The sequence below is a fragment of the Equus przewalskii genome, chromosome 3 (genome assembly GCF_037783145.1).
Source record: "Equus przewalskii isolate Varuska chromosome 3, EquPr2, whole genome shotgun sequence".
NCBI classification, from domain to species: Eukaryota; Metazoa; Chordata; class Mammalia; order Perissodactyla; family Equidae; genus Equus; species Equus przewalskii.
Genome location: NC_091833.1, coordinates 31,980,955 through 32,003,809, shown reverse-complemented (window position 1 = coordinate 32,003,809; position 22,855 = coordinate 31,980,955). Strand labels below are relative to the sequence as shown.

Sequence of the window (22,855 nt, the reverse complement as noted above, 5' to 3'; positions counted from 1 at the left end):
CTTGTCCTCACCTGAACCAGGGACTTCCCAGGCATCCAAAAGATCTCTGATGGGCAAGGATCGAGAAGCAGCCTCCCAGGGCTGGGCTTTTCCAACAGGGCACTGATCAGGAGGGGCACGGGGGGAGATCTGGGGACGGGAAGAGCATCTCTGGCATTCAGGACCCACGTGCAGGATCCTGGATCCCAACCACGGGCCCTCATGCCATCCATTGCAACACAACCCCCAGCTCCCCCGAGCAGGGACACACCTGGCACGCGGACAGGTGAAGCCGGATGGCTGTAGCTCCTACGAGAGTCCGGGCTAGAAACGGATTTGGGGACCGTTAACCAGAAGCTCATGTGAAGAGCAGAACCACTCAAAGGGCAGAGAAGGGCTAAGCCACAGGGCTGGTGTGAGACTAGACAGGTGCGGGAAGGGGGCAGCAGCAGGTGTGGGGAGAAGAGGAGACACTGATGTCAGAAGAGCGGGCGCAGGGTGGCCCCAAAGCCCCATGCAAGGCATCGGCTTAGGGGTTGATGGGGTGAGAGCCCACGCTGGTTAAGAAGCCTGGAAGCGAGCATGTGGCTGGGGCAGTGATGCATTTCGACTCAGGGCCTTCACAGGGGAGGTCTCTGAAATCAGATCCCTCGCCTTGGAGGAAGCACATAGAGGTGTGGGAGGTGAGAGAAGGGCGAACGCAGACCTCATTTCAAAGGGGAAGATGCGGCCTCTGTGAAACAGACTGCGCGAGACACCTATGTCGGGGAATGTCTGGAGGCTCCGTGAGCTCTGAGCACAGGCAGCGGTGAGGACCGGCAGCCGTGAGGACGGAAGTCAGAATCTGATGCAGACCAAGCTCTGGGGCGTGTGTTCATTTCTTACAGACTCAGAGATCAAGGGACTACCGTGGAAGCAGTGTGCTGGGTTTTAGCAAGTACTTGACAAATCATTACAGCTTTGAGGAAAAGATAGGAAAATGGCCTGAACCTTATATTAGGTAGATTTATAAATACTTTATTTCATTATCCTAAAATGTACTTTTTTGGGTTTTTTTTGCATTTTAGGATCTGATCTGAAATCAAATGTGTCTTATCATTGCTCCCAGCCAGGCCCATCATTGATACAGCTGTCACTGTCTGGAGACAAGACAGATTCTCTTTTTTTTCTTTAAGCAATTAAAAAATAAATTCAGGGGTTGGCCCCGTGGCTGAGCAGTTAAGTTCGTGCACTCCGCTTTGGCGGCCCAGGGATTCTCTGGTTCGAATCCTGGGTGCGGACATGGCACCGCACATCAGGCCATGCTGAGGCGGTGTCCCACATGCCACAACTAGAAGGACCCACAACTAAAATACAACTATGTACTGAGGGGCCTCGGGGAGAAAAAGGAAAAATGAAACCTTTAAAAATAAATACATAAATAAATTCAAAAAGTGCATAAACCATCAGGATATCACGCAGTCAATTCCCACAAAGTGAACGCTCCCTTGTAACCACCGCCCACCTCAGGGAGGAGAACATGACCAGAACCCTACACCCCTCCCCGGCCTCCCCTTCTTCCCTAAAGGGAAACGGCCTGAGCCTCTGTAACGAGCATGTTGACGGCAGATAGGAGGATGTTTCACAGAAACCCACGGTCTTGGAGGCTCTGAGACAAGTGCAGAAGAACAGGCCTCTGAATGTGAAGAAGTTCTAGAAGGACTTAGCCAGTTTATCGTGCTTATACTTTCCTCTGTATTACGGACAAAAGTGATGCTCGGCAATCATCTACGTCTAAGTAATTTCAAAGGAGCTCTTTCAATAAGGACAGAATAAAAATTCAAAGTCATAAGAAAGCATGGTGTGACAGCTTAAATGGCAGTGTTTAATCTTTCTTCACAGTGAATAAAATAATGATGAATCTCACAACTGATGAGGTCTTAAATTCGATGAAATATGGTGGTTGAGCCGCCTTGCCCAGAGCCAACTGGGAAAGATGTCTATGGCTAATGGGCAGAGGACTCCAGGCCAGGCTCCATCCTACACCTGCATTAACTACTCAGCAGTGAAAGCAAATGACACATTGATGGAGAATGTGGGGGACATAAAGCCAGAGGGATAGTTAACTCAGAGAATGACACCATCAGGACCCAGAAAGATTTTGGCAGACTTCGCTCATGGGTTGACTCTAAAAGACACCTCTTTAAACCCACAATCAGCTATCAGCTCACACCTGTTGGGATGGCTATTAAGAAAAAGACAAGCACTAACAAGTGTTGGCGAGGATGTGGAGAAAAGGGGACCCTCGTGCACTGTTGGTGTGAATGCAAATTAGTGCAGCCACTATGGGAAACAGTACGGAGGTTTCTCAAAACATTAAAAATAGAACTAACATACGATCCAGCAATTCCACTTCTGGGTATTTATCCAAAGGAAATGAAATTACCATCTTGAAGAGAGATATGCACCCCCATATTCATTGCAGCATTATTTACAACACCCGAGACACGGAAACAACCTAAGTGTCTAATGACAAATGAATAGATAAAGAAAATGTGGTTTGTCTCTCTCTCTCTATAGACACACACACGATGGAATATTATTTGGCCATAAAAAAGAAGGAAATTCTGCCATTTGTGACATGAACGAAACTTTGAGGGCATTATGCTGAGTGACAGAAGTCAAAAGAAAGACAAATATTGTATGACCTCACTTATATGTGGAATCTAAAAAAACTGAACTCATAGAAACAGAGATTAAATTTGTGGTTGCCAGAGGCAAAGGGTAGTGGGTGGGGGAAATGGGTGAAGGTGGCGATAAGGTACAAACTTCCAGTCACAAGACGAATGAGTCCTAGGAGTGTAACGTGCAGGATGGTGACGATAGTTAACCATACTGTATTGTGTATTTCAAAGTTGTTAAGAGAGTAGATCTTAAAAGTTCTTGTCACAAGAAAAAAAAAGTTTGTCACTATGTGAGGTGATGGGTGCTAACTACACTTAGTGTGGCCATGATTTCACAATACACACATTTATCAACTCATTATGTGGCACACGTGGAATGTATACAACGTTATATGTCAAAATCTCATACAGCTGGAAAAAGCAAGAAGTAGAAGACACCTCTTGACAGGAAATTCATTCATTCACTGGGCGTTTGCTGAGGGCCTTCCACCTGTCAGGAATGATGTGGGAGCAAAGAGGAGACGACAACACGGTTTCTGCCCTGGAGTAACTCATAAATTACTAATGGGGGAGTCTGACCTTTTGACCCAAAGTCACACAAGTCCAACACTGAGAGGCAGTCCCTCAGTTGACGGCAGGCATGTTATGAGTCATTGTGTCCGACAGGAACAACACGAAAACTCTAAACCGACCTTCAGCTGCATTGACAAAACTACACGATCCAAAACAGAGGTGACGGCTTCACTCAACTCTGCTCACCGGTCAGGCCGCTCCTAGAACATTACGTCCACTCCCACACCTTGAAAGGAACGGTCAGCTCTCTTACGGCAGCCATACCGAGTAAACACGGCCACCAGCCCACACGCATTGTTCTCAGTGAGGCCCAAAGCAACCCATTAGGGATCCATCGTTTTGGAAAAATAATCAACTTGCAAAGGCGTTTTAATTGAATAAATACTTGTAAGACATTTTTAAAAAGGAAAGGAAAAAGGGAGACAGCTATTGAGAATCTGGAAAGCATCCAAAAAAATAAAAATGGAAACAGAAGCCCACCTGATAATTGTGTCACATGAACAACGGCGAGCGAGTCGAGGACATTTACCGTGGGGGTTAGTGAGTTGGGAGACGGGACAGCGGTCTTCAAGGCTGTGAGGAGCGGCCACGTGACCGAGGGGTCAGCGTGTTCTGTGCTGCTGCACAGGGAAGAGCCGAGCGCAGGTGGAGTCCCAGCAAGTCAGCGGCCCCCCACACACGGTCCCTCCAGAGTCTCCTCTGCAGGGAAGCCAGAAGCGGAAGGTGGACGTGAGCCTGTGGGCGGGTCACCAGCAGGAGAGGCCGTTGGACCTGTAGGGTTTCACGCCATTCCCATTCTGAGATAACATCCTGTGACACTCCGTGCAGGTTTTTCTCCACTGCGGCTGTGAGAATGGCAATATCTGAGGATAACTCCTATTTTATGACCTCCAGGAAGAAGGAAACGCTAGGCTACAACGTTCACAGTTCACAGGGAAGAGAGATAAGGGACCAGGTGCTGGCTCCTTAATGCAGCGCGAGACTAACTCAGGGGAAGTTCTCCAAGAAGCCTTCCTAAGGAACTGCGACTTCGCTGGGTCAGCTTCAGAACCACGCTGCCAGCTGGCTGCTCAGCGCTGGGCATGGAGCCACGGAGGAGACAGGGTCCTCACCTCATGGAGCACGCAGTCTCGAGATTCCACCTCCCTTGATTCAGCAACCGTGCAGAAGGCTCCAGAACAAACCCCAATTCACCATGTTGCCAGAAAACAGACGGGTCCAGGAGGTCAATAAGCCCCATGTGGACGAGGGAGGAAGGAAAAGGAATGCTACAATTACAGATCAATGCTCCCCAGAGTCTAAGTCTGAAATTTCTTCCTTTTTCAAATTTGTCCTAAATCCCAATGCAAAAGTCACCTCACATAAGCATTTGGGTATGCATTTTGCACTTCCTCATGTTTAATTCACTGCAGATTAATTCCTCAGTGAACTGGTGAGTCCTCTTGTTTAAGGCGACAAGGAGGAATTTGGTGACAGGTGTTTTCCATTAATTTTCACCAGTAACTGAGTTGGTTCCACTCTAACCAAATGTTAGAATTTACTGTAGGGCACGTCTCCCCCTGCGAGAGCAGCTGCACCTCTGCAATAAAAGAAGGACACAGCTGACAATTCAGGGACAGCTGGATTCAATTTGGATATAGACTGACTTGGCCTTCCATCCTTTTGGGTAATTTGGCAAAATAAATGCATATTGCCCCAACCCATGGGATGCAGACAGCCACACTTTAATTACTGGATTGGGAGAGGCTCCTTAAAAAATTTGGGGCTTGGGTCTTTTCCAAAGAACCCCAAGGAGGTTAGGGACGGAAAGGAACAAACGTCCATTCTCTTTGGGCTTGGTGCTTTGCTGCCGTTGGCCCAATGAAGGGCTGAAGCAAAGATCTGTACACGCTGGACATCTGGGTCTCTGCAGGAGAGGAGGCTCTGGGCAAATCTTCCTGGACACAGGGACCACCTGGCAGGCTGCGGTAAGCGCTCTGCTTAAAAACCACTAGTGTCCTTCACCACTTAGCCATGACATCATCATCCTGGCTGGTGGTCAAGGCATTCTGCAATCTGGAGCTGGTCAGTGCTGCCCACACGGCTCTCCAGTGGCCACAGCTCTCCAATGGGGACACTGCCACTATTCAAATGCAGCCTCACATAAGCATTTGGTGGCTGGTTTCTTCAAGATGGAAGTTCTGCTTTAATCAGGCTAGCCTCATCTCTCTCTCTCTCTCTCTCTCTCCTGCACACACGTACACACACACACACTCTATGTCTTTGCTAATGCTTTCTTCATTTCCTTATATACGCTACCCACCTCCTTCTGGTTAAATCTCTTGGCACATCCAAAACCTGCTCTTCAACATGAAGAAATCTGAAAATTGTTATTGTGTTATGCTTGTGTTTTCTCTAAGGCACCTGAGGTCTTCTGAAATGCTCCCTAATGTTGAAACACGTTTAACAATATTTTGAGAATCTATTTATTTAACTTATCCCAAGGAAACAACCTAAAACATGCCAAAAAACCTATACGTAGCATTATTTGTAACAGCAAAAAAGTCAAGATAACCTAAACGCTCAACCACAAGAAAATTATGTAAATTCTGTAACATTAATTCTGACACTTCATTGAACTATTACAGAGAGCAATAATTACAACACAGCACCACGAAAATGCTCGTGTGAAATGAAAATGAAATGAAAAATGAAAAACCAAGATGTCAAATTATACTCTCGCAGTTTACAACAATGTAAAAACAATATAGAACAATACCACAGCTATCCTGTCTGCCCTACAGTGTTGCTATAAGGATCAAATGAGATAACAAAGAAAAAAAAAATCAAATGGCTAAAGCGTCACACAAATTTTAAATGATATTAATATTAGGCATGCGAAAAATGTTCAGTGTATGAATCAAGAGGCCAACGGAAACCTGAAAGCCCATATCAGAGGTTCTGGAAAAACGGACCACCTCCAAGTCCTCTTTACAGCGTTCAGACGGTCTTCGTTTTCATCAGTGACAACATGTGTAGGTGCACATTCAGTGATAACCCGTATTAACAGCCCACTCATTCAGAAAGTGCTTTAGCAAGGCAAGAGTTATTCCTGCAATAAAGGCTTTGCTCTATTTGAGGGAGTGAGTGAAAAAGAGAGAGTGAGCAAGATCTACTTTGAGAGTTGAACTTCTTCATCAAGCTCGGATCAGATTCTGCAGCATGAGGCTATACACATGGGTGACGGCCTGGACACAAACACTCGATATCCCAGATTGCAGACTCTTCAGTCTCAGAGAAATCTTTCTCCACTTCTCCAGGTGTATTTTCCTAATATTCCCAGGGGAGAGGAATAAAGGTCACTGGCTTACAGTCAAACCATTCACTCCAACTGGCAGCCCGAGCCGGTGCTGAGGGACTCCCTTCTCACTCCGCAAGGGCAGATACGTAAAGATGGGAATAAGGAAATTCCAAGGGAGAGGGTTCCATGAGTTCTTTATGTGACCCCACACATCAGGTATTTCTGTTAATATCTATCTAATCCTTCAACCTTGACTTTCCTCTTTCCCCATACAAACCACAATTTTCCTGCACATCCTGACTTCCTCATTTCTTCGCTTAATCCAGATTTCTTTGTTGAATGCCTCTAAAACACATCTTCTGGTTTCCTTACAGTTCTGAGCAAGATGGAGTGCACACACCCTGCCCTGTCTCCCCCACTGAATGTGGCTATAAACCCTGGATGGAGCAAACAGAGCAGCTGTTTGAGGTCTCTGAAACGTAAACAGCAGCAGGTAGATGAGGGAAGATGACCAGAATTTGACGCACCAGCAAACTGGTGGTGAGTTTGCCATCTCCCCATTCCAGGAGCCACAGCCTGGACTGGATACAACCCGGTACCCAGAAGCGAGCATCCGTGTAGACAGCAGAGCTCCAGGAGAAGCCAGTGAGTCCTGGCTTGTGGAGCAGGAAAGGAGTCACCTAGTTCTTAGAGATAGTGGGCCAAAGCCCAAGTTTTTTCCTTTTTTGATGCCTTTGTTGTCTCAGCTCTCTCAGGCCCCAACCCCCCCGCAATCCCACAGCAGCCCTCACAGCAGCAGCAGAGGGGTCCACAGATGCCTAAAACTGAGGGAGGGAAACTTCTCTTCCAATTGGAGGAGCTGTGGTCCGAAAAGGGTGAAAAACCCACTGGATTTCTCTCTCTCAGTCCTCCTCTTGCTTAGTCAGGGATGTGAGCTAAGTCACAGGAAGAGTGTAACAGAGCAGGAGAAACAAAGCCCCCGTCGTCCAGCTGAAGGATCAAAGAGATGCGGCCTTAGGAACCAGAAAGGATCAGGAACATTGCAGAGAGGGAGGAGCTCAGGAAAACAACCCCATAAAGCTGGCTATGAGTTCCTGGGCTCAGCCCTGAGCTGAGTATGTGTAGATCTAACTCTAAACAGCATACCATAGGCTTTGAAGTTCAGGACAGACCACCGGTCACGTCCCACACTGGCTGCGGAATGGCACACTTGGGCAGCTCTGAAGAGCAATGCAAAGGTTCTGATGCTGAAACCCACAGAAGGCTGGCAGGGACTTAGAATCTGAACTCAGATTGGTTGAGTCTCATAACATAATATTCAAGATCAATCCAACAAAATCCAGCAAAATATTCAAGATCAACCCAAAATTACCCAACGCACAAAGAACCAGGAAAATCCTAATCAATAAAAGATAATCAATAGATGGCAGTGCCAAGATGACACAGCTTTTGGAATTAGCTAAGACTTCAAAGCAGTTATAAAAAATACTCCAAGAAGTAACGGAGAACATTCTTGAAATGAAGGGAAAGATGGAAAGTCATGACAAAGAAACAGAAGATAGAAAGAAGAGTCAAATGGATATTTTAGAACTGAAAAACAAAATAACTGAAATTTTAAAAACCACTGCATAGGCTCAATAGTAGAATGAATACGACAGAGGAAAGGGTCAGTGAACATGAAGACAGATCAATAAAAAGGATCTAATCTGAACAAAAGAGAGAAAAAAGGTTTTTAAAAAATGAACAGAGCCTTAGGGATCTGTGGGACAATACTAAAGGATCTAACATCTGTGTCATTAGAGTCCCAGAAGGAGAGAAAGAAGGCAGTGCAAAAAATTGGAAGAAATAATGACTGAAACTCCCCAAAGTGGTGAAGGACATAAACCTATAGATTTGAGAAGCTTAGTGAATACAAAAAAGGATGAATCCAAAGAAATCCACACACACCACAGTGAAACTGCTGAAAACTAAACACAAAGAACAAATCTTGAAAATAACCAGAGAAAAATGAGGCATCACTCACAGGGGAAGAAGGAGTCAAGTGACTGTAGATTTCTCAACAAACACTGTGGCAGCCAGGAGGAAGTGAAATAACACTTTTAAGTGTGAAAGAAAAGACCTGCTAGTCTAGAATTCCATATCCAGCAAAAAAATCCTTCAGAAATGAAGGTGAAGGGAAAATAGCCTCAAGAGAATTTGCTACCAAAAGACCACCCGATAAGAAGTTATAAAGAAACTTCTTTAGACAGAAGGGAAATAATTCCAGGAGGAAAACATGGAATGTCAGGAGGGAAGGAAATACAAAAGAAAAGGAAAAAAATCTGGGTAAACATAATAGATTATTCTCCTCCTCTTGAGTCCTTTAAAATATGTTTGACAGTTGAAGCAAAAACTACAACATTGGCTGATGAGATTTTCAACGTAAATAGATATAATACCCATGAACTACAACTTAAAGGAGAGAGAATAAAGGGACTTCTACAATGATAAGGTTTCCACTTTCCACTTGAAGTGGTAAATTACTGATTCTAAGCAGACTGTGAAAAGTTTAAGTGTGCACATTGTAGTCGCTAGAGCAAATACTAAAAAATACAACAAAAACAAGCACAAACTACATAAAGTAAAAAACTTAATAAATGAAAATGGAATGCTGAAACATTCAAATAATCCTGAAGAATACAGGAAAAGGGACACAGAGGAAAGAAAAATAGAGGGAACAAACAGAAAACAAAAAAAATAGAATGACAGACCTAAATCCAAATATATTAATAATTATATTAGATGTAAATTATGTAAACACACCAATAAAATGACAGAGATCATATGAATGGATAAAAAGACATGACCTAACTATAAGTTGTCCACAAAAAACTCACTTGAAATATAGTCATATAGTTAGATTAACAATAAAGGATAGAGAAAGGACGTACCATGCGACACAAATCAAAAGAAAGCTGGAGAGGCTATATTAATATCAGATAAGGCATACATCAGAGCTAAGAAGATTACAAGGGATAAAAAGGAACATTACATAATGATAAAAGTGCCAACTCTTCAAGAAAATATAAGAATCCTAAATATGCAGGTACTTAACAAGAGAGTTTCAAAGTACATGAAGCAAAAACCGAAAGGAGAAAGAGAGAAATCCACAGTTATAGCTGGAGACTTTAAGACTCCTGTCTTGTAATCCAGAGAGCTAACAGACAAAGTCAGCAAGGATGGAGAAGAGAATCAGCACCGTCTACCAACTGGATCTCACTGACATTTACGGAACATTCGCCCCAACAACAGCAGAGTAAACATTCTTCTCAAGTTCACCAAGACAGTCCACAGCATCGGTCGTAAAACAAACCTTAGAAACTCTAAAACAACTGAAGTCACATAAAGAATGTTCTCTGACCATAATGGCGTTAGACTAGAAATCAATAACAGGAGCATAACAGGAAAATCTCCAAACATTCGGAAATCAAACAACACACTTCCACGTCATCCGTTGGTCAAAAAGGAAGTCTCAAGGAAGATCAGAAAACATAGTGACCTGAAGGAAAATGAAAATACAACATATTAAAACCAGTGAGATGCAGCTACACCAGTGCTTGGAGAGAGTTACAGCATGAAATGCTTACACCAGAAAAGAAGAAAGGTCTCAAACCAATAATTTAAGCTTCCACCTTAAAAACTAGAAGAAGGAATCAATGAAAAAAGGGAGAAGACACAAATAAGCGATGTCAGGAATGTAAGACGGGTTATCAGTAGACATCCTGCAGACATTAAAAGGACGATCAGAGCAAACTAGAGACAGCTCTACGCACACAAAGCCAACCACTGAGATGAAACGGAACAATTCCTTGAAAATCACAAATTACCTAAAGTCACCCGAGGTGAAATGGACGACCTAAATAGTCCTATAACTATTAAAGAAATTAAATTGATAGTATAAAACCTTCCAAAAAGGAAATCTCCAGACCCAGATGGTATCACTGGCAAATTCTACCAAACATTTAAAATAGAAACAATACCAATTCTACACAATCTCTTCCTGAAAATTCAACAGGAGGTGACATTTTCCAATTCATCTTATGAAGCAAGTATTACTCTGTCCCAAATCAGAAAAAGACAGTAGGAGAAAACGACACACCCATATCTTCCACGAATATGGATGCAAAGATTTTAATATTCGAAAATCAAAGACAGCAGTATAGAAAAAGAATAATACACCATGGGTGGAGTTGATCTTGGGAATGTGATGCAAAAATGAAACAATGTAATCCATTGTACTGACAGTCTAAAGAAAAACCATATGATCACATCAACTGACAACGACAACAAAAAGCATTTGACAAATTCAATCCCCATTCACGATAAAAGCTCTCAGACACTAGGAACAGGGGGAACTTCCTCAACCTGATAAAGAGCATCTATATACACTCCGCGTCTAACGTCAGATTTAATGGTGAAAGACGGAAGGCTTTCCCTATGAGACCAGGAACAAGGCAAGGACATCCACCCTCATCTCTCCTGTTCAGCTCAGTGGTGGAAGTCCTACTTAGAGCAATGAGGCAAGAGGAAGATATTAAAAGGCATCAGAAAAAATATTGGAGAGGAGAAAATAAACCTGTCTCTATTCACAGATGACGTATTGTCTGAGTGTACAATCCTAAGGAATCTTTTAAAAAAAATCTCTAGAACTAACAGGTGACTTTAGCAAGGCTGCAAGATACAAAGTTAACACAAAATCATGTTTCTATGAACTAGCAAGGAACATCTGGAAAACGAAGTAAAAAACTGAACAGCATTTACAATAACTTGAAGAAGTGAATACTCGGGCATCAATCTCACAGAACATGTACAGTATTTGTATGCTGAAGACTCCAAAACAGCGATGAAAGAAACCAAAGGAGACTTAGTAAGGAGAGACATTCCGCGTCCGAGGAGCGGAAGACCCAACACAGTAAGACGCCGATTCTCCCCGGATTCATCTACAGACATCATGCAAGTCCTATCCTCGTGGGACTTTCTCATAGATATAAACAAGCGTACTCTAAAACTTATACAGGACGACAAAGAAACTACAACAGCTAAACTGATTTTGAAAGAGAAGAATAGAGTTGGAGGAATCGTACTTTCTGATTTTAAGACTTACGATAATAGCTGTGGGAATCAAGACAGGGTGACACAGGAGGGTGGGAGACACACAGATCAATGAAACAGAACAGAGTCCAGAAATAGCCCCGCACAAGTACGGCCAATGGATTTTTGACAAAGATCCAAAAGCAGTTCAATGGGGCAATGACAGTCATTTCAACAACAAATGGTGCTGAAACAACTGGACATCCATGGGCAGATAGTGAAAAGGAACCCTGACCTAAACCCCACGCCTTATACAAAAATTAACTCAAATGGATCACATACCAACGATACAATATAAAACTATAAAACTTTTAGAACAAAGCAAGGCAAAAAGTTCTTAGACGTGACAATGAAAACACTACTCCTAAAAGAAAAAGTTGATATCCTGAGGGTCCCGCCCCACATCCTTCAGGGCAGAGATCTACAGACATTTGGAGTTTTTCTGCCTGGGAGATTGGGGCAGTTTTTTATAAAGTTAAATATACATACTTACCACGCAACCCAGCAATCCCACTTCTAGGTCTGTATTCACGAGAAATGAAAACTTGAGTCCACACAAAAATCCACACGCAAATGTGTCCAGCAACTATATTCGTAATCATGAAAAACTGAAAACCACCCAAATGTCCCTCAACAAGTGAAGGGATAAAGGAACTGGCCCATACCCACACGACAGCCTACTGCCCACAAGAAAATCCTACTGCACCCGACACCTCGCCTGAACCTCAAATGCACTGTGCCGAGAAAGAACCTTTCTCAAAAGTTCCATTTGTAAGACGTTCTCCAAGAGAGGAAGCTGAGTGGTTGCTGGGAGTGAGGGAAGGGGGAGGGTGGCCACAAGGGAGAGCCCAGGGGACATTTAGGGGGTGATGGAGAAAATGTTTTGTTTCCTAATTGAACGTGGCAGTGGTTACATGAATTTATACATATTTTAAAATTCACAGAAATGTGCTCCCAAAAAAGGTCCATTTTACTGTATGTTAATTAAAAAAAAAAAAGAGGTGGAAGCAGCCAGCCAAGTGCCCAGAACACGGAGGGCTAAGTAAGAGGTAGTTCCCTTTTCTTACAAAAAGCGGGGCCCTGGAGACCCCAGACTCCTCGCCGTGGCTGCCGTTCACCCACCATCCAGCCTAGGATGCGTCCTGGACTTCCTGGAGCGGCCGCTACCTGTGACCACACTCCTCCCAGGTGTTCATCAGGAGCCACACACCCTTCCTGACAAGCAGGTTCTCACCTGGATCCCTGGAGGACGTGAGGCCACTACACCAGTCATCTCAACCTGTCACCAGCTGACCTTAAAGGATGGCCTCCGCCTACAGATGGGCCATCCCTCTCCGGCAGTTTACTCGCCAATAGCTACCTTCTTGCACAAGAATTCTTTCTCTTGTGTATAAGGAAAATAAAAAACAATCAAGGATCCAGGAGACGGAGAGCAGCTAGAAACGATGAAGGGCCTCTCCAACTCTTGTCAGACAGGGTGGAGCACCAGAAATGCGGGGAGGAGGTGGAGTTGAGGGGGGCCGCGATACCAGAGTCCCCACTTTTTCTGTGGTTTTTCATCCCTTGTCTAAACGGAGGAAGGGGTCGTGTCTGTGGAAGGTACTCCGGATCGAGTCAGTTCTGTTGTTTAACTGAACAGGGAGGATGCTGCTAGGAAAATAGCCTCATGTAATAGGTGTAACTCCATGGGGAAGAAAGACACATGGCAGGAAAGACTGAATGAGAGAAAAACTCACAGAAATGACTCCTACCAGGTTCTCCCCATAAAGTGCAAACAGCCAGAGACCAAAGCAAGTCAAAGTTAAAAGCGACTCCCTGCGTCTGAGAAGCTGGGACGCGGGAATGTCGAGGACATGGGCCTGGCTCGCTTCCCAAGGCCATGAGGGGACTGCCCACCACCTGCCAGCTTGGCCTTCCAACCCCTCCTTAGGGGATGCCCATCAGGAGACAGCCAGGGCCTGAGACGAGGACAGAAGCCCAAGCGAGGTGTCAGGAGCAAGGTCGGCCCCTCAGAGGAGCTCCACAAAGGCCTGCGAGCTGACCGCTGGTCTGAGAGGGTGGCAATGGTCAAGGCAGCCTGCACAGGCCAGAGTGCAGGCCCACACACAGGGCAGAACTCGGTCACCTTATCTGAGGAGACGACGACTTCGGACCCTTGACTCCTGGAAGTGGAACCCGATTTCAGGCACTCCCTCTGTTACGGCCACAAAACAAGCTCCTGGGGCCTCTGCTTCAGTATCAAATACAAGGACTCGCTCTCCCCAAAGATCAGCACTCCCTTGCCTCAAGCCAGCCTGGCCAGCTCTGAGACAGCCGCATGGCAGCCCGTCCTCCCCTCCAGCCACTCCTTCACACCACAGAAACGCCCCTGACTGTCACAGACCATGTCGACGGCTAGGGCTGGAAACTTCCTTTTTGTAAGAGAAGCATCACCTTTCGGGGGAGGAAGGGAGAGACTGTTCCCAGAGCTGCTGGGAAAGTCGGGGTCCCCTCCTCTGCACCACAAGAAAGTAAATGCCCTCCAAGCTCCCACTTCAGGGTCACAGGGGGGCCTGGTGTCTGCGTCACCGCCCTGAAAGCTTGTGACCTGCCCTGGATGACACAGGACACCATCTCCCCTTCCTGGGGGCCCACAGCCCTGCTGTGCGCTCTGGGCAGGGGGTCCCCTCCTTCCTGCAAACCCACACTGGATCCAGCTTCTTCACTATTGACCGGATGAAGGCACCGAGCTGCCGAGAACTCACTGAATGACTACGAGGGAAAACACAAGCCTTCCATAATGAGGGTCTCCTTTCTGAGCCATTGTGGCTTTTAGGAAACAGAGATGGGGAAACTCACACACATTTCTAAAGGCATGAAGGTTTGTGCAAGGCACTTCAGGCAATTAGGTGTCGCCTCAGTCGGCTCAGGGCGGAACAACCCAAGCAAAGGAGTGAATGGAGAATGGCTAGGAGTCCCACAGAGCAGCGCTCCGGCCTGGAGGCCACGCGGCTGTGGAGGGGTGGTCACGCTCTCCTTGCTCGCACAGCCTGACCCAAACCTCTGCCAGCCGTGGGCTCCCTGCCAGGACCGCGAAGGAGGCAGGGCACCCCGCTTCCAGGCCGCCACCGCCTCCACGGTGCTGTGCTTGCCTTTTCCTGGAGCGATGGGCCCTAGTTTCCCCACGGCTGACCCTTTGTTGAGCGAATGTGACGGTCTTCCTGAAATCTCATTCCAGACTCTCGGCTTTAACCTCAGAGATCAAATCGGCTTTTTGGACTCAGATTCCCTCAAAACATGACACGGAGGAAAGCGTCATCTCACCGAGCGCCTCTGACCAGAGCGTACCTGCCAGATTGTTCCAACGATCAGAGAGAGGGGGAGAGAGACAGTGGAGACAGAGAGGGAGACAGGGAGACACACAGACACACACAGACACAGCCTCACTGCTGGAATTAATGGCAGGGTGTTATCGATTCTACAAACCGTCCTAAGATGTGAAATGAGAGGTCTTTTTAAAACATTTTAAAGATTTTTATATGACCCATTATAGAAACTACATCCAATCACATTTTTCTAAAATTTTTCTCTCCTTACCAATTCCTATTTGAACAAAAAGATGCCATTTTCAGACATCTCAAAACACTCCTGCTCCTGGCCCTCAGTACTCACGTGGGATGTTCTGCCCCCCAGCCACACCCCCTGCTGTGGTTCCTGGCACTCTCCGCTCTCGAGGTCAAGGCCACTGCCTCCTCCTGTCGCTTTGCTGGATGACAATAGGGTCAGAAAGCCAAGCCAGTGCGGGCTGTCCTTTTCCATAATGCTCACTACTACTGTTATTTAATACTTTCTAATAATTAAATGGTAATTACAACGAACATTCACTGTAGGCTCACAACACACCGGGCACCGAGCTGTGTTCTACACTGATAGCCTGATTTAATTACCCCTGACACACGAGCTGCATCTATTATCTCCATCTTACGGGTGAAGACACTTTAAGGCTTAGAAAGCGTAAATGGCTGTCTAAGGCCGCAGAGCTCAAACGGAAGAGTCTAGATAAACCCAAGTGGAGTCTGACTCCACAGCCTTGTTGTAATGCAGACAGGTAACTGTTTGCTAATTTGGGGTGTGGATAAGGACTCTGAACAGCTGTGGAAGTCTGGTGTGGGCTAACACCCCTCCCCAAGGTCTAGGGGAGAAGACAATCCATAGGTCTCCCGGTTGGAAGCGGTGCAGGCAATGTCTGACCCAGCAAGATGACAGTTAACCCAGAGCTCTTAACAGGATTCTCTAATTCCCATTTCAGGAGAGACTGGTAAACAAGGAGGGCTGAGCATCTTCCACCCACAGATGCTGGGTTACTCAGTGCCTCCAGGAAACAACGCAATGATTTAAAAATAATCACACAGGACATGTCCGCAAAGGAGTGGGAACAAAATGGCAACACACTAAATGATGCTACTTTGTTTGACTGAAATAAAATCCCAAGATGTTAGGGTTAGATGAGACTGGAGATTTCTGGAAGACGGTGGGGAGGTGGCAGACACACAAGGAAGGGACCAGGGAGGATGGTTCATGGGAAAGGCACAGACTCGCAGAAGTGGTTTTAAGATGGGAAATTGAGAGCCAGAGCAGTGAAGGGGCAGGGTGGCGTCACGGCAGCAAAGCAGCAGTGGCTCACACGAGCTGCGTCTAGAACCCACGCTCTCTGCCCACAATGTCACCAACCGGGAAAACCGGAACCAGGGAAAACACAGGGCCACTCTTGGCCCAGAGGGTTTATCGTCGCTCTGCTCAGAGGCAAGTCCCCGACCTTCACCACCCGCAGGACAAGGAGCAGAGCTGCCGCTTCTCTGACGGAGGCGGTCCCAGTGTGGACGGGTAGAAGGCACTATTTTGTAGAGTTCATGTCATTTGTTTGACAAACACTATTAAGCCCCCACGGTGTACCAGAACAGTGACAAGTCCTGAGGACAGAGATGAATAGGCCTGCCTTTCCCAGACGTGATCCAGGGAGAGACAGACATAAGCAAAGGAGGACAGCAACGTGCCAAGTGCTATCATGCCAGGATGCAGCAGCTAATGGGAGCCCAGAAGGAGGACACCTTGAAGACCACATTCTCTGGGTAGAACCTGGTAGGAGCCTGCGGTCAGACGAGCAAAGACACTCCAGAGCAAAGAGCACAGAGCGGCGGCGTGAGGTTGCAGAGACCCCACACAGCTGACTCAGACTTGCTCAGACCCAGCCGGAGAGCTGGGAAGGAGAAAAACATCGTGAAGCCTGGCACAACCTCGGTTTCTATTGGCAAGTACTCCCTCAAACCTTAACATTGAAACCTAGATAATCAATCACTTTTCTACCCATAATAACATGGGAGCTGGGTTCTGTTGTTTTGGGGGGCCTTAAGAGACATAATTCTGCACTCCAATCCTGCTTTGGAGCATAAATACGTGTGTTTTGAAAGTGTCGCTGGCAGATGTTTACTCGCATGTAAGTGAAAAGAAACAGGCTTCTGCCGTCGCTTTGCTTTGCCGGTACCTAAATAGCTTTCAAGGGCTGCTTAAAGTGTATTGATCCGCGGTTCTCAAGGCCCAGGCTGCTCCAGATGTCTTCCCTGCAGAATTCTAATTCATGCTTTAAAAGCGGAGTCGATTTTCTTTCATCTCAGATGCTCTAGCTGGAGGCAGCTCGAGCTCAGTCTATCCTTTTAGGAAGAGAAACGATATGTAGGGGAGGGTTTAACCCGAGAGAGAGAGAGAGAGAGAGAGAGAGAAAGGGAATGAAAAGACGGGGCCTGCATGGAGCCTGTCAAGTTTCGGGAGAGTAATAACCCTCCTGATGTTGCCAGAGGCGATTCAGAAATGAGACAACGTGGAGCCACGCGGATCCATGGCCGGGCTTCCCCACGGCGGCGCCACCGACGTTCGGGCCCAAAGGTTCTTTCTGGTGAAGGCTGTCCTGTGTGCACTGTATGTTTAGCAGCAGTCCTGGCCTCCAGCCACCGGAGGCCAGAAGCACCCACAGCCGTGACAACCACAAATGTCCCTAGACGTTGCCGCCAGTTGAAAGTCCCTGATCTGTATGAACTCCAAGCAGCAACAACACCGAAGAATCTCATCTGGTTAACTGCTTCTGATAGAAAACCCTCCTCTCTCTGGCATCACTCTACCCCAAAAGTGAGTCCCATAGAGAGTGATCACAACAGACCTCTGACAATACATACGTTCCTCCATGAGACGGTTTACATCGTTGGGCACAGGGAACCTTGTGCGTCAAGATGCTCTGATGAAAACAGGCTCCGAACAGCACTGACCACCGAGTCCCTCTAGAACCTAAGAGGGCAGTTGTGGGTGGGAATGAACCTGGCCCGCTGGAGCAACAGCCAGGCAGGGGGGCTCAGCGGGGGAGGCAGAGGGAGGGAGGGAAGGAGCTGAGGCTGGCGGGAGGCAGGGGCTTGGAGGCCGAGTTAGGGAGCTGGAATTTCCCCCCAGGGGCCATGGGAGAGCACTGGAGGGCCTGCAGGACCTGACTGACACTTCGCAAAGATGCTGCACCCTCGCGGCTGCGTGGCAAGAGGACCGGCACGCGGGAAAGGACAGAAGCAGGACCACCAAGCAGGAGGCGTCCGCCTCATGGGACCCCGTGGCTTTTGGCCACTCCTGTCACCTGGCGGGGTTATTTAGAAGAGGTCAGGAGATGAAGTCAGAGACGCTACTTCCTTCCCACAGGACAGATGAGTCTCATTAATTCTACTCGCATTGAAATTTCAATTACGTGGAATCTTCCTTTCCTCCACAACAGCAGATAAATGAAGCCCTATTTCATTATCCAAATCGAGCCTCGGGATCCTAAGAGTGACGGGGCGCAGACCCGCTCTCCTGTCTCCTTTGCCGCATCACACAAATTAAGTTCAAAAACCGGGAGAGGGGGTGGCTCAGGTTTGTCACGGGTTTGATCTCATTTGATTCTTTCGCTTCATTCTTGATATTTACTACTAACTCACAATTTGGTTTTCTCCTCTCACGAGGCTTTCTCCCCTTTTAGGGGGCCCTATTTTTGTATCTTAGCTTCCTGGCTTCACCCCCAAACCCCTAATTCAAGGATGTCAGCTGAACAGCAGCCCTCCAAGCTCATTTACTCTGGCATTTTCCCTTTGTTCCGCTGTTTCTAATTCTCATTTTCCCCCCAGCTCGTCGGTCACTTTGCCACGGGTGAGTCATCTGCTCTGAGTCATGCCTGGCTGAGACGGAAAGGCCAGGAGGATGCCTCCAAACACACCTGGCTTACGAAAGGACATCACGAGGGACACGGTCGGCACCCAGGCACACGCTTTCCTAAGTAGACTAAAAATTAAAAGAAAAAAATCCCCTTTACTCTCTCTCTCTCTTTTTCCTCGAAATTTCCCATTTCTCTCAGAATTTGTTGGAGATGATTCCTATGGGGGAATGGGTCTTGGTCACCCACTTTGGACTTTCAGAGGCAGGAGAACATTTCTGGAAGGAGCCCAGAAAAACCCTGAGGACAAAATCAGGTTTTTCTTACATAAGGTTCTTCCTCGAATGTACGTACTACATGGACTGTCACACACGGGCCACCATCGGACGGCTCCTCCTCTGAGAGCTATGAAGATACTGTTTACACAGGGACCACCAAACTGTACCTAAAACAAGGAAAGATGAGAACCGTCCCAGACCAGAGGAGACTGGGGAGCTGTGACAACTAAACGCACCGTGGTCCCGGAACTGGGTCCTGGGACAGAAGGAGGAGCTGCCTGGATCCGCGTGCCAGCTCTGCCCCTACGACGGGAGGCAAACCACTCTGCCTCTCCAGGCCTCAGCCTTCTCATCTGTGAAACAGGTACGGCAGTGGTGGCTAGCCGTGGTGTTCTCGTGAGGGTTAAAGTGACAACCCACAGAGCACCTGGCACATTGCTGGGCATGGCAGAGGAAACCCGATAAACAGGAGCTACAACAACTTTGCCCCCTCAGGGAGAAGGCATAAACTGCACCCCGCTTCTTCCTCAAGTGTGCCGTCCTTGCCTCCTTGTCAGGGCCAACCCTGAAGTTTAAGGAGCTTGACTCTGAAAACCACCCCATACATAAAAGCTCTTTCCCCACCCTCTTGCCTCAAAGCCCCTAAGTTTACCATTATAGATTCATTTCTTCTAAGCACTTCCCTTCCAAATGTAAAACTGCTGGCAGAGGTGTGTCATCAGCTCTTGACACACGGGAACAGACCAGCCTATGGGGTCCCCATAGAAAGGGGTCCTGAAAAGGCAGGAGGAAGAAGGGAAAGTGGGGACGCAAGCTCAGCCCTCAGGGTGTGTGGGGGTGACGCTCGGGGACCTTCAAGGACATTGGGTGTCTGGAAGGAGATGCTGGTGGTGACGGTGCCACTGGAGGGGAGAGTGGGAAGCCGGAGGGGGACAGAGAAGGGAGCAACAGAAACTACTTTTCACTAGACGTCGTTCCGTGCCCTTTGAGTTTGGTAGCGTCTGCATCATGACCTAGGCAAAATGAATTAAATTAAATAAAGGAGGGGGGATACTGGTCTCTGAGGGTGAAGGTGCAAGTTACTTCAGACACTCTGCTGGCAGCCTGCCCTGCTCTCACCCTCTCCACCCCGCCCCCTCCCCCCAACGAGAAAAGCTGCCCCATGAGCTCCTGGACGGCTCATTCTGGGAACAGCAGCAATACTTTTTCAGGGTCAAAATTTGAGACACCAAACCCTTACACAAAAGCACTTCAGAACCGCTGGAGAAGCTCACCAAGGGAAAACGCAGCTTCCCCTAGTGTCGTGACCTCCCGTGAAAGCCGCTGTGTGAGGACTAACGCCGAGCGTCACGTGCAGCTGCACCATTTGTTTCACCGTTGGACGTCAATGAGCCACTCCTCCTCCACAAGGACCGGGTGAAGCAAAATGCTGAGGAAGGAAATAATCCCTCCACGGCCCCTGCAGAGGCATCGGAGAAACCCCGCATCCTGCCCTGGGCTTGAGCCACTAGTAAGACCCGTCCACCAGCAGGCGGTAGGAGCGGGGGGAGGCCGTGGACTTGGCATTCAGAGCCAGGAAAATCATCCGGTCCGTACAACCTTGGGCCAATCACTCGATTGCTGGGACCCTCACCATTCTCACCTGTGACACATATAGATCACCACTTACCTTGCCAGTTGTGGAAGCTTTATACACAAATATCCAAATCCATGTCATTACCCCTAAAAATAACCCAGCACCTCCTGCTAGATTTTCTCTGTAAAATGTCACCGGATCTTGAAGTTGGAAGGTGTAATGCATGGACTTGTGTTCCCCTAAAAAGACACCTTGAAGTCCTAACCCCAGGAACCGTGAATGTGACCTCATTTGGAAATAGGGTCTTTGCAGATGTAATTAGTGAAATTCACATAAAGCCATAATGGCACAGGGTGGGCCTTAAATCCAATCTGACTGGTGTCCTTATAAGAAGACAAGGAACAGAGAGAGAGCACACAGAGGGAAGATAATGTGAAGACACGCACACAGGGAGAAGGAGGCCATGTGACCACACGGGCAGAGATGGCAGTGAGGCGTCTATGAGCCAAGGAACACCAAGGACGGCTGCAACACCAGAGGCTGGGAGAGGGGCACAGATTCTCCGTCTGAGCCCTCAGGAAGGAACCAACGGTGCCGACCCCTTGATTTTGGACTTCTGGCCTCCAGGACTGTAAGAGGATAAATACCTGTTGTTTTAAGCCCCCGTTTGTGGTCCTTTGTGATGGCAGCCCCAGGACACCCATTCAGAGAGTTACCTGGTTTTACTACCTGTTTAATGCTTGAGTTCTCTTGCCCAGTGGTGAGCTAGCCAGCCTATGTTTGACTGTCTCTAGTAAAAGAAAACTAACTTCGCACCTACCAAGGCAGCAATCTCCACCTGTGAAATGCCATGACTATCGTAATAATCATTCAGTCAACAAATACTTATTGAGCACCAACTATATGCTAGGAACTGTTTGGGGCATGTTGATACAGTGTAAGTAGGGAGCAGACAATAAAACCACTCTCGAATAAGGTCATTTCTGATATTGTCATGAAGAAATAAATGCTGTAATATGATAGAGTGAGTGGGTTGGGGACCAGGAGGAAATTATTTTGATTGTTAGGGAAGGTCTCACTCAGGATGTGATACTGGAGGGTGACTTGAATGACAGGGAGCCAGCCTTGGGAAAATCTGGCACGAGGAACAGCCAGTGCAAAGGCCCTGAGGCAGAATGAGCCAGATGTGCTCAAGGCACAGAAAGCAAGCAGGACTTTTATTAGTGAGAGAAACAAGCAAGGTCAGTCAGTCCTGACAGCAGACCAAGGCAAGAAGTTTGAATCTGATCCTAAGAGAACTGGGAAGCCACTGGCGAGAGACAGGATTTGACTCACAGTTTTTAAAAGATCACTCTGGCCTGATAAAGTTCCTAAAATTGAAGTCTGTCTCAGGATAGCTTTTCTCCTTTGGTTCTCGGGATCTTGGGCTACTGCAGAGCAAGTTTCATAAATGACAGCCCCAGAACCTTCTGGAATCCTGGCTCCCAAGAATCTCCAAGACTCTCAGGCTTACCAGCCCTACTTCATTCACCACTATAGCAATTTCCAATGATTTTTTCTATGTCCTGCATGAAATGTGATGCCCGGGAAAGAACACAATATTCTAAGCATGGAGTAGCCCGGAAGCACCCCTTTCTCATTCCAGATCTATGCACCTACTGATCTGCTCCAAGACTGCCCTGGCTTTTCATTCTGTTTTGTACCGCTGACCTGCCGAGACATATCCCAGATATCTTCCTGCTGAGCTCCTTCTTGTGATGTCCCAACCTAGAAAGTGCAACCCAAGCTTGTTATTCCCTGATGAGAACAGCTGTGCCCCGTTTAAAAAAAAAAAAAAGTGCCACCATAACCCCAACAATACCATGTATAAAAAACTGGATAAAATAAATAAAACCACTGGGTGAGCTCCTCAGGTTTCCCAACCACTGCATTTCTCTTCTGGGTGGAGGACAAGGAAAACTCTTAGGGCAAGTGTCCCCAGCATTGCCTCGTTCTCTTGCATCACACGGCTGAAGACACCGAGATGATTTGGAAACACCAAGCACTTGAGCAAAAGACACTCCTTGCAATCATACTTCCTACTAGATTTCTCAAAGACGTATAAACAAATCTGAATATGACGCAGACTTTCTCAAGCCTCGGGCAGGGGAACTGGTGCAGGTGCGGCCACACAGGCGA

General features: G+C 47.2%; 1 protein-coding gene across 4 annotated transcripts in view; it reads right to left on the bottom strand.

Moving 5' to 3' along the window:
- KIAA0513 (KIAA0513 ortholog) overlaps positions 1-22,855 on the bottom strand; it is a 55,557-nt gene that overhangs the window by 30,174 nt on the left and 2,528 nt on the right. For 2 of the 4 annotated variants that reach the window (XM_070612421.1, XM_070612423.1), the window contains exon 1: positions 3,696-4,794. The exons of the other annotated variants lie outside the window; for them this stretch is intronic. The gene's annotated coding sequence lies outside the window, so the exon portion shown is untranslated. Of the gene's footprint in view, positions 1-3,695; positions 4,795-22,855 lie in introns of those variants that run through there. 4 annotated transcript variants of the gene reach the window in all.